Here is an 11,399-nt window from a genome sequence, read left to right on the forward strand (position 1 = left end):
TTCAGCAGAGCCAGTAAATCCAGATGGACGAACAAATGTCTTGTTAAACCGCATGCAGAGAGAGTGAGCTGCTCTACAGCTAAATCAATGATCAGTTGTAACAGAGGGCAGGGGGTTCAAAAGGCTGATCTCAACCCCTCGCCTCTAGTGAGCTCTCTCCCTTGTTCCTCTCGTTATGTATGCATATTAAAAGGACACACTGATAGTCTGAGCAGACACACTGTCACTCCCAGGGTCACAGATACTGCACGCTCCTCACCCTCACCCTCATCCTCATCCTCCTTCTTTTCTGTCTCTCCTACTCCTCTCTCTCAATCCTCTCATTCTGGGCCAAACACATGCCAGCTCTCATCTCTCATCGGAGGCTTTGAAGAGCCAAACATGGAGATCCATTTTCCCTCCCCACCCACGTGTGTCTCTCATCTGGGGATTCAGTTGTCTAGGCCCCCTTCCTACCCAACCTCCCTCCATGGCTCAGCAAGCAGAGCGAAGCGGAGAGCGATTCAACCAACCAAACAGAGGATGTGTCCCAAATGGAACACCGTAAGGTGCACTACTTTTGATCAAAAGTAGTGCACTATACAGGGAATAACGTTCCATTTGGGACGAAGCCACAGCAGCCACACGAGCATGAAATCCACCAAGCCTCCCTCTAATGCCTCCTCTAATTTATGTGTCTCCGATACATGTCATGCTTAGGCAAAACAAACGTCCCTTTGTCACTGACAGCTTCCTTTGATCAGGATGAATCACATTCACTGTCTCACTGGAATATCTGCCCTGCGCTGCTTCTGGTTTCCTGTGCAAGCATTTCCCCTCCTTTCCTCCTACCCTTGCCACAATAGTGCCAAAAACTTTTCTCTCACACACACATACAGACACACACAAAAATGCTCGCACACAGACACACACATGCATACGTGCAAGCACGCACACACACACGCACGCACACAAACACACCTCTCTTCTCAGCTTTCCGTGAACTCCTGAACCCAGGCTGCTACCTACAGGCCCTCATCTTTGGGCCTATTCTCAGATTATGAGAAAATACCCTTGGCTAGACCTTTTGCTGTAAATTAAACGTCCAAACTTGTCAAGTCCCGACCGTTACCTCTGGGCGTAGCGCACGAAACTCGCCCGACAATTGCCCCCTTCCAAGCAGGGCAGTGTTACCAGAGTTGTCACGTTGAGCCCAAACCTCATACAGTTAAAATTGTAATAGCAGAGCAATATCTTTGAAACAGCTTAAATGTATATTGACATTTTCCTTATATTTTTACATTCTGACAATGTTGCCTAGTTTAAAGAGAGACTGCCACTAAAAAGCAACTTATCCCTTTCGAAAATCGCTATGAGTCAGAAACATTTATTCTTATGTCAAAATTGACAAAAAAGTGTAAATAGGATCATTTTGGTTCTGAAGTCCGTCTCATCTTAAACGGAGTTTAGAACCTACGTGCGTTACAACGAGTAAATGGAAGGTTGGGTTTGGATTACAATTACGTCAATTAATCAAGCCCCCTTCTGCCAAGCGCAATGTGAAAATCACCCCCCTGAAATGGGCTCCGTTGTTTCATCACCCCCAATGCGTTCAAATGATCACTTGCCCTATACAGATTGACCATGCCTCCACAGCCAAAGTTCTATGGTTTGCATGCCATGCCAAAGGACCCTAGCTAGTATGCAGAATAGGTGCTTGGAGTTCATCAGTCCCCAAGTCTGGACCAGTAACGCTAGCTTGGTGTGCAACGACTGGTGGGGGTGAGTATAACCAGAGATACTGGAATATAATGACCTCTCTGGTATAACTGCGCTAACAACATTAGATAACTAGCTAACTACATAACCAGCAATAAGTTATCTTTTGATAAAATGAGGCAGGCTCGCTAAAGTTTTAGCTAACCTTAGCGTAGCTAGCTAGTTACCTCATTACAACATAGTTAGGTCGTAGCTCATACAAGTTTGTTGTGTATTGTCTAGATACGGCTGGTTATGTAACGTTATCATTCAATAATGCTAGTGAGGCAGGCTAGCTAGCTAGCTTGCTAACGTTAGCCTACAAGTCGGATTTGCAAGTTCAAATCAAATCAAATTGAATTTGTCACATAGACATGGTTAGCAGATGTTAATGCGAGTGTAGCGAAATGCTTGTGCTTCTAGTTCCGACAATGCAGTAATAACCAACGAGTAATCTAACCTAACAATTTCACAACAACTACCTTATACACACAAGTGTAAAGGAATGAAGAATATGTACATAAAAATATATGAATGAGTGATGGTACAGAACAGCATAGGCAAGATGCAGTAGATGGTATCGAGTACAGTATATACATATGAGATGAGTAATGTAGGGTATGTAAACATATAAAAGTGCCATTGTTTAAAGTGGCTAGTGATACATGTATTACATCAAGATGGCAAGATGCAGTAGATGATATAGAGTACAGTATATACATATGAGATGAGTAATGTAGGGTATGTAAACATTATATGAAGTGGCATTGTTTAAAGTGGCTAGTGCTCATTTTTTTTCATCTATTTTTACATTGTTAAAGTGGCTGGAGTTGAGTCAGTATGTTGGCAGCAGCCACTCAATGTTAGTGGTGGCTGTTTAACAGTCTGATGGCCTTGAGATAGAAGCTGTTTTTCAGTCTCTCTGTCCCTGCTTTGATGCACCTGTACTGACCTCGCCTTCTGGAGGATAGCGGGGTGAACAGGCAGTGGCTCGGGTGGTTGTTGTCCTTGATGATCTTTATGGCCTTCCTGTGACATCGGGTGGTGTAGGTGTCCTGGAGGGCAGGTAGCTTGCCTCCGGTGATGCGTTGTGCAGACCTCACTACCCTCTGGAGAGCCTTACGGTTGTGGGCGGAGCAGTTGCCGTACCAGGCGTTGATACAGCCCGACAGGATGCCCTCGATTGTGCATCTGTAAATGTTTGTGAGTGCTTTTGGTGACAAGCCAAATTTCTTCAGCCTCCTGAGGTTGAGGAGGCGCTGCTGCGCCTTCTTCACCACGCTGTCTGTGTGGGTAGACCAATTCAGTTTGTCCGTGATGTGTACGCCGAGGAACTTAAAACTTACTACCCTCTCCACTACTGTCCCATCGATGTGGATAGGGGGTGTTCCCTCTGCTGTTTCCTGAAGTCCACGATCATCTCCTTTGTTTTGTTGACGTTGAGTGTGAGGTTATTTTCCTGACACCACACTCCGAGCGCCCTCACCTCCTCCCTGTAGGCCGTCTCGTCGTTGTTGGTAATCAAGCCTACCACTGTAGTGTCGTCTGCAAACTTGATGATTGAGTTGGAGGCGTGCATGGCCACGCAGTCGTGGGTGAACAGGGAGTACAGGAGAGGGCTCAGAACGCACCCTTGTGGGGCCCCAGTGTTGAGGATCAGCGGAGTGGAGATGTTGTTACCTACCCTCACCACCTGGGGGCAGCCCAACAGGAAGTCCAGTACCCAGTTGCACAGGGCAGGGTCTCGAGCTTGATGACGAGTTTGGAGGGTACTATGGTGTTAAATGCTGAGCTGTAGTCGATGAACAGCATTCTCACATAGGTATTCCTCTTGTCCAGATGGGTTAGGGCAGTGTGCAGTGTTGTTGCGATTGTGTTGTCTGTGGACCTATTGGGGCGGTAAGCAAATTGGAGTGGGTCTAGGGTGTCAGGTAGGGTGGAGGTGATATGGTCCTTGACTAGTCTCTCAAAGCACTTCATGATGACGGAAGTGAGTGCTATGGGGCGGTAGTCGTTAAGCTCAGTTACTTTAGCTTTCTTGGGAACAGGAACAATGGTGGCCCTCTTGAAGCATGTGGGGACAGCAGACTGGGATAAGGTTTGATTGAATATGTCCGTAAACACACCAGCCAGCTGGTCTGCGCATGCTCTGAGGACACGGCTGGGGATGCCGTCTGGGCCTGCAGCCTTGCGAGGGTTAACACGTTTAAATGTTTTACTCACGTAGGCTGCAGTGAAGGAGAGTCCGCATGTTTTGGTAGTGGGCTGTGTCAGTGGCACTGTGTTGTTCTCAAAGCGGGCAAAGAAGTTGTTTAGTCTGTCTGGGAGCAAGACATCCTGGTCCACGACGGGGCTGGTTTTCTTTTTGTAATCCGTGATTGACTGTAGACCCTGCCACATATCTCTTGTGTCTGAGCCTTATTGCGACTCTACTTTGTCTCTATACTGACACTTAGCTTGTTTGATTGCCTTGCGGAGGGAATAGCTACACGGTTTGTATTCGGTCATGTTTCCGGTCACCTTGCCCTGATTAAAAGCAGTGGTTCCCGCTTTCAGTTTCGCGCGAGGCGGGCTTTATGACTTTGTGCCTGTGGTAACTAGTGACAACCTAGAATTAGCTTGACCTGAGTTACTGCCCTGATGACACAGAAGGCTTCATCGACAATGGTAATGTGTGTTGTGAAATGTTGTATAAAAAAATACCCAGTTTGATAAACTAGTAGGGTAATTACCCATCCAAGCAGATACAAGTAGTAGAGTAATTTTGGTTGTGAAGAGCATTATCAAAAACATTTGTCCTTTCTATATAACAAAATACAATGTACTACTTGGCTGTCTATTGTATCACCGTCAGACAACCTCATAAGATGAGGAAGTACATTGTTTATGAGGATTGCCTGCTGCAGTTGTTCGAGAGATGTCCAGTTTGCAGCCGAACATGCAACATAGAGAAGACCAGCAAGGGGACCCTCAGCATGACACAGACAAGCCTTCGCGGTGAGCATTCCTATAAATGGAACAGGGAGGACACTTGAATCAGGTTGGTGACATTTGACCTGGTCAAAGGCCAAAACTGTTTGGAGTTTTGTCTCAATTCACCTTCATAACCTAGCATGGTGGAACCAGCCTGATCGCTGCGTTTACCATTCTATTTCACTTCACATATCATGACATCTGAAGTGAAATAGAAAGCAGTGTGAATACAGCGATCAGATTGGTTCCACCATGCTAATCATAACCACTATTGATAATGTAATCAGTGCTCTGTGTGTGTGTTTGTGTGTGACCGACCAGTATCTTTAATGAGGCGCCAGGAGTTGATCTATGCTGCCATGCCCATCATTTAAAAAATAAAAATACAATTTAAAAAAATTACTTAACCTTTATTTAACCTTTATTTTATCAATGGGGCTCTGGGATAAATACTTTACCTCCAGCCGCACCTGGGGCGGCAGGTAGCCTAGTGGTTAAAGCGTTGGGCCAGTAACCAAAAGGTTGCTGGATTGAATCTCTGAGCTGACAAGGTAAAAATCTGTCATTCTGCCCCCGAACGAGGTAGTTAACCCACTGTTCCCTGGTAGGCCGTCATTGTAAATAAGAATTTGTTCTTAACTGACTTGCCTAGTTAAATAAAGGTTAAATGTAAAAAACCTATTGCCTGGTTATCAATGGAGAGACCAGAATTAGGTAGATTTACTCGGACCTATTCAAACTTCGACATAGGTGATATCTGTCAAACAAACATATTCTATCCTAACTGCCATTGCTAATAGAACAGTGACTCTATGGAGCCAGCACTTGGAATACTTTCAAGATGATGTGATGGAGATCAGACTGGCAGACGGGCTTGATACTGATGTCTCTAAATGGAGAGAGACCTGGCACTTGACATTAAAATGTTACTAGACACAACTTTTACTTGTATTGTCTTTTTTTTCTTCTTTCTTTAATGGTATCTGTCAATATGGGGAGGGAGAAACCATGTGTGTTCTACACCAGGATCAGGGAACTCCTGTTGTTTACGGGACACCACACAAGAAGGTTTGACCACTCTGACATGTCTGCCAAGGTAGCCCAATTACCACCAGACAACATGCTGATAGGCACAGTATCTGTATCGGCTGGGAATGACAATGAAAGATGAAATGTGCACATTGTTATATTAGCAGAACACGGCGTCTATGGTATTATGTAAAGGGTTGTTTATTCTATATGGACCTGTTACTACATTTGAAAGTTATCAAAACAGTTCGTTTTTGAATATCAACATAAATTCAGCAATTGCATTCTTCTCATATTACTCTGTAGGCTACCGACCTATTTACACCTTCCTACAACATCTCACCATACATCTGCCTGTAGTTTTTTTTTATCTCAACCTGCAGGAGGTTTGTTTGTTGTGATTGAGTGGGGGGAAAGCAAGGTTCTGACAGATGGGTGTGTCTTGGTGGTGGCAAGGACACACTCAAAAAACAGCCACAACAAACTACACCCCCAAGCCAACTCACGTTTGGCTTCTGTCATGGCCGCCAGAATTTCTTGAGGAACACGCCAAGAAATGAGGCCAAATCAGCAGGTGCAGTTCCCCTTTAAGAAAAGGAATCTCAACTGTGTTTTTTCCCCCTCCCTTGGCTGCACTGAGCCACTGTCCAGGCAAAAAGCCATATGCTCCAGCAGCTACTACAGAAAAATTCACATAATGCCATTTTAATGTATAGCATAGCTATAGCTAGCTGCGCTATTTTCTTGCAAGCTAAACGTAACAAGAAAATAAACCCTTTAATTGTGAATTGTTGCATTATACAAGAGTGTAATAGAGTTTGGTTGCATTATTCGAGAGTGTAATATGTTTCAGATGAAAAGTTGCTCGCATTGTTGAATAGTTTGAATGCCTACTGGCTTGTGACTACTGTGATATTTAAGGTCATTTTGGAGATGCAGAGCGAGAAGGTCACATTGCCAGCCAGAATGAAAGGTACGGTAAGGATGTAATGTAAATTGACATGGTTATGTACATACACTGAGTATACCAAACATTAGGAATACCTTCCTAATATTGAGTTGCCCTTAGAACAGCCTTCATTTGTCGGCGCGTGCTCTACAAGGTGTCGAAAAGCGTTTCACAGGGATGCTGGCCCATGTTGACTCTAATGCTTCCCACGGTTGTGTCAAGTTGGCTGGATGTCCTTTGGATGGTGGATCATTCTTGAAACACACGGGAAACTGTTGAGCGTGAAAAACCCAGCAGCGTTGCAGTTCTTGACACACTCAAACCCGTATGCCTGGCAACTACTACCATACCCCGTTCGAAGGCACTTACGTCTTTTGTCTTGCCCATTCACCCTCTGAATGGCACGCATACACAGTCCATGTCTTCGATTCCCAAAGATTGTAAAGCAGCTGCAGTCATCCCCCTCTTCAAAGGGGGGGACACTCTTGACCCAAACTGCTACAGACCTATATATATCCTACCCTGCCTTTCTAAGGTCTTCGAAAGCCAAGTCAACAAACAGATTACCGACCATTTCGAATCCCACCATACCTTCTCCGCTATGCAATCTGGTTTCAGAGCTGGTCATGGGTGCACCTCAGCAATGCTCAAGGTCCTAAACGATATCTTAACCGCCATCGATAAGAAACAATACTGTGCAGACGTATTCATTGACCTGGCCAAGGCTTTCGACTCTGTCAATCACTACATCCTCATCGGCAGACTCGATAGCCTTGGTTTCTCAAATGATTGCCTCGCCTGGTTCACCAACTACTTCTCTGATAGAGTTCAGTGTGTCAAATCGGAGGGTCTGTTGTCCGGGCCTCTGGCAGTCTCTATGGGGGTGCCACAGGGTTCAATTCTTGGACCGACTCTCTTCTCTGTATACATCAATGATGTCGCTCTTGCTGCTGGTGAGTCTCTGTTCTACCTCTACGCAGACGACACCATTCTGTATACTTCTGGCCCTTCTTTGGACACTGTGTTAACAACCCTCCAGACGAGCTTCAATGCCATACAACTCTCCTTCCGTGGCCTCCAATTGCTCTTAAATACAAGTAAAACTAAATGCATGCTCTTCAACCGATCGCTGCCTGCACCTGCCCGCCCGTCCAACATCACTACTCTGGACGGTTCTGACTTAGAATATGTGGACAACTACAAATACCTAGGTGTCTGGTTAGACTGTAAACTATCCTTCCAGACTCACATCAAACATCTCCAATCCAAAGTTAAATCTAGAATTGGCTTCCTATTTCGCAACAAAGCATCCTTCACTCATGCTGCCAAACATACCCTTGTAAAACTGACCATCCTACCGATCCTCGACTTCGGCGATGTCATTTACAAAATAGCCTCCAATACCCTACTCAATAAATTGGATGCAGTCTATCACAGTGCCATCCGTTTTGTCACCAAAGCCCCATATACTACCCACCACTGCGACCTGTACACTCTCGTTGGCTGGCCCTCGCTTCATACTCGTCGCCAAACCCACTGGCTCCAGGTCATCTACAAGACCTTGCTAGGTAAAGTCCCCCCTTATCTCAGCTCGCTGGTCACCATAGCAGCACCCACCTGTAGCACGCGCTCCAGCAGGTATATCTCTCTGGTCACCCCCAAAACCAATTCTTCCTTTGGCCGCCTCTCCTTCCAGTTCTCTGCTGCCAATGACTGGAACGAACTACAAAAATCTCTGAAATTGGAAACACTTAGCTTTAAGCACCAGCTGTCAGAGCTGTCAGAGCAGCTCACAGACTACTGTACCTGTACATAGCCCATCTATAATTTAGCCCAAACAACTACCTCTCCCCCTACGGTATTTATTTAATTATTTATTTTGCTTCTTTGCACCCCATTATTTCTATCTCTACTTTGCACATTCTTCCACTGCAAATCTACCATTCCAGTGTTTTACTTGCTATATTGTATTTACTTCGCCACCATGGCCTTTTTTTGCCTTTACCTCCCTTATCTCACCTCACTTGCTCACATTGTATATAGACTTATTTTTCTACTGTATTATTGACTGTATGTTTGTTTTACTCCATGTGTAACTCTGTGTTGTTGTATGTGTCGAACTGCGTTGCTTTATCTCGGCCAGGTCGCAATTGTAAATGAGAACTTGTTCTCAACTTGCTTACCTGGTTAAATAAAGGTGGAAAAAAATACACATAAATGTCTCAATTGTCTCAAGGCTAAAAAAAATCCTTCTTTAATCGGTCTCCTCCACTTCATCTACACCGATTGAAGTGGATTTAACAAGTGACATCAATAAGGGATCATAGCTTTCACCTGGATTCACCTGGTCAGTCAATGTCATGGAAAGCTACAGTAGGTGTTCTTAAACTGTTGTTTACTCAGTGTATTACTGTACGTACATTGAAATCTCGTCGCGGTGCATCTGCTACAACTCTCTTAAAGCTGTATGAGCCCTTTACTGCTGGGCCCTGGGGGTGATTGACAGCTAGAGGGAATTATAGGGGCGAGGGGGTGAGGAGGGGTGAGGGGGAGTGAAGTTATGAGGTCAGACAACACAAGAGTGTAAGAGAGTTCAACATCTGTAAAGTCACACGAGCTGACATGACCCTGGACAAACTGCCAGAGCAACCAACTGCCAGTTCAGCTCAGGCACCAGGATCGAAATCAGCTGTCATACCTGTTTTTGTGTCAGGTAGCCATTTTAACTGTGGAGTGGATGGACGCCGTCCAAATGAAAACATAATATCTCAACATAGTTCAGTTATTTAGAAACTTCCACTGTGGCATGTTAAAATTCTATTTATACATATACACAGACAGACAGGCAGGCGAAGGTTTGGGTTACGTCCCAAATTGCACCCTATTCCCTATATAGTGGCTATGGGGCTCTGGTCAAAAGTAGTACACTATATAGGGAATAGGGTGCCATTTGGGATACCACCATAGAAAGCGCTGAGTGCGACTAACTGATGGGGTGATTAAGCGTGTCACTGTTGGGTTCGGTGATTGACAGTAACATGGGTTGACTTGGGCACACAAGGGGAGAAGACTGGGCTGGTTGGATAACACAAAGACACAGGCAGGTACTGTCCTCCTGCAGCCCGCGAAACAAACCGCTGTTGACATCCCTGTCACCAACACTCATTTCCACCGCTCCACCAGATTAAACTCAACTACCGAGCCTCTAAAGACAGTGGCATTAAATTAATGCTGAGCGCTGACAGCCAACATGTTTCGTGATAGGCTTGAGGCTATTTCCGTTTCCGTTTTGGCTTCACAAGAAATGTTATTGTTCACTTCACATTCCAAAAGCAGGGATCAAAATGAAATTGGAGTAGATTTGGAGGAGCTTTGATGAGCACCCTCACCGAGAAGAACTTGTGGGATCGAAAACACTGGCTTTAACACTGCTGAAAAAAACTGGTCACCAGCCTTCACTGTGCTTTTGCTGATGAACAGGCGTCGCTGTGTTTTGGATAATGATGACTAGCATAAGCTGTTCACCAGCAAAACCAGCAACAGGTCACATTATGCTGGCTTGCAAAGAGATGTTTAATTACTATTTGAATCCAGACAGATTGGGGACATCCAACAACTATAACTTTTATTTACCCACAATCTGCATTTAGAATGAATGGCAGGGTTAGAAAGACTAATAAAAGAGACTCTCTAAACCATGAATTAATCAATCACTGAAAAAACAATCAAAAACACAGATATTGAAACAAACAATTCTTAAAATCAAACCGCAATACAGCGTGCTGGGAAATATGATAATGATGGACGTAGTTTTGCAGACCCCCTTGACCAGATGGTGGCCCTTTGTAGGCCCGCGGATAGATACATTTTCCCCCCAAAATAAAATAATAATAACGATTTTTTGGGGGGGGGGACTGGCTCTCAACTTACTGTATGCATCAGCAGTTTTTCTCTTGTTATGTCAATCACTGACAGTCACTCACTTAACATTTTTTATATTGCTGAATTAGTCTAGCCATCTATCTAAACTTGAAGTAATCATGATCGAATTACTGACCAGTGGGCCCCCATTGATTTTGCTAGTCACTCTCACTCAGATATCATGTTAAAAAAATGTCTCCACCCTATGGCAAAATGTGTAGAATTGCAGGAAAATAGCTGTAAAACTGCACATTTTTCTCTCCGCCCCATAGCAAAATGTGTAGAATTGCAGCAAACTTGCATTAAAACTGCAACATTTTCATTACGTCCCATGTAAAATGTGTAGAATTGCTTGAAATGAACTCTAAAACGTACATTTGTTCTCCCCGCTGTCACCAGCATACCAGCATCACCAGCATGAGCATACCAGCACGAGTTGGTCACCAACATCATCAGCTTGACCAGCTAGTCAACCAACCTAATCAGCTTGACCAGCATCAGACCAGCACTGACCACCATGGACCAGTTTGAAATTTAGGCTGGTCTATGCTGTTTTTTCCAGCGGGGGAAATTAAAATGCTCTATTGGCTGTGCAAAGTAGGCAGATTCTGCCGTTTAGATGCAACTTTTACAGACTTTCCTATAATGACACACACATAGGTCACTCTCTCTCACACACACACACACACACACACACACACACACACACACACACACACACACACACACACACACACACACACACACACACACACACACACACACACACACACACACACACAACCTTCAT

Source organism: Salvelinus alpinus, chromosome 5, assembly GCF_045679555.1.
Source record: "Salvelinus alpinus chromosome 5, SLU_Salpinus.1, whole genome shotgun sequence".
Lineage (NCBI taxonomy): Eukaryota > Metazoa > Chordata > Actinopteri > Salmoniformes > Salmonidae > Salvelinus > Salvelinus alpinus.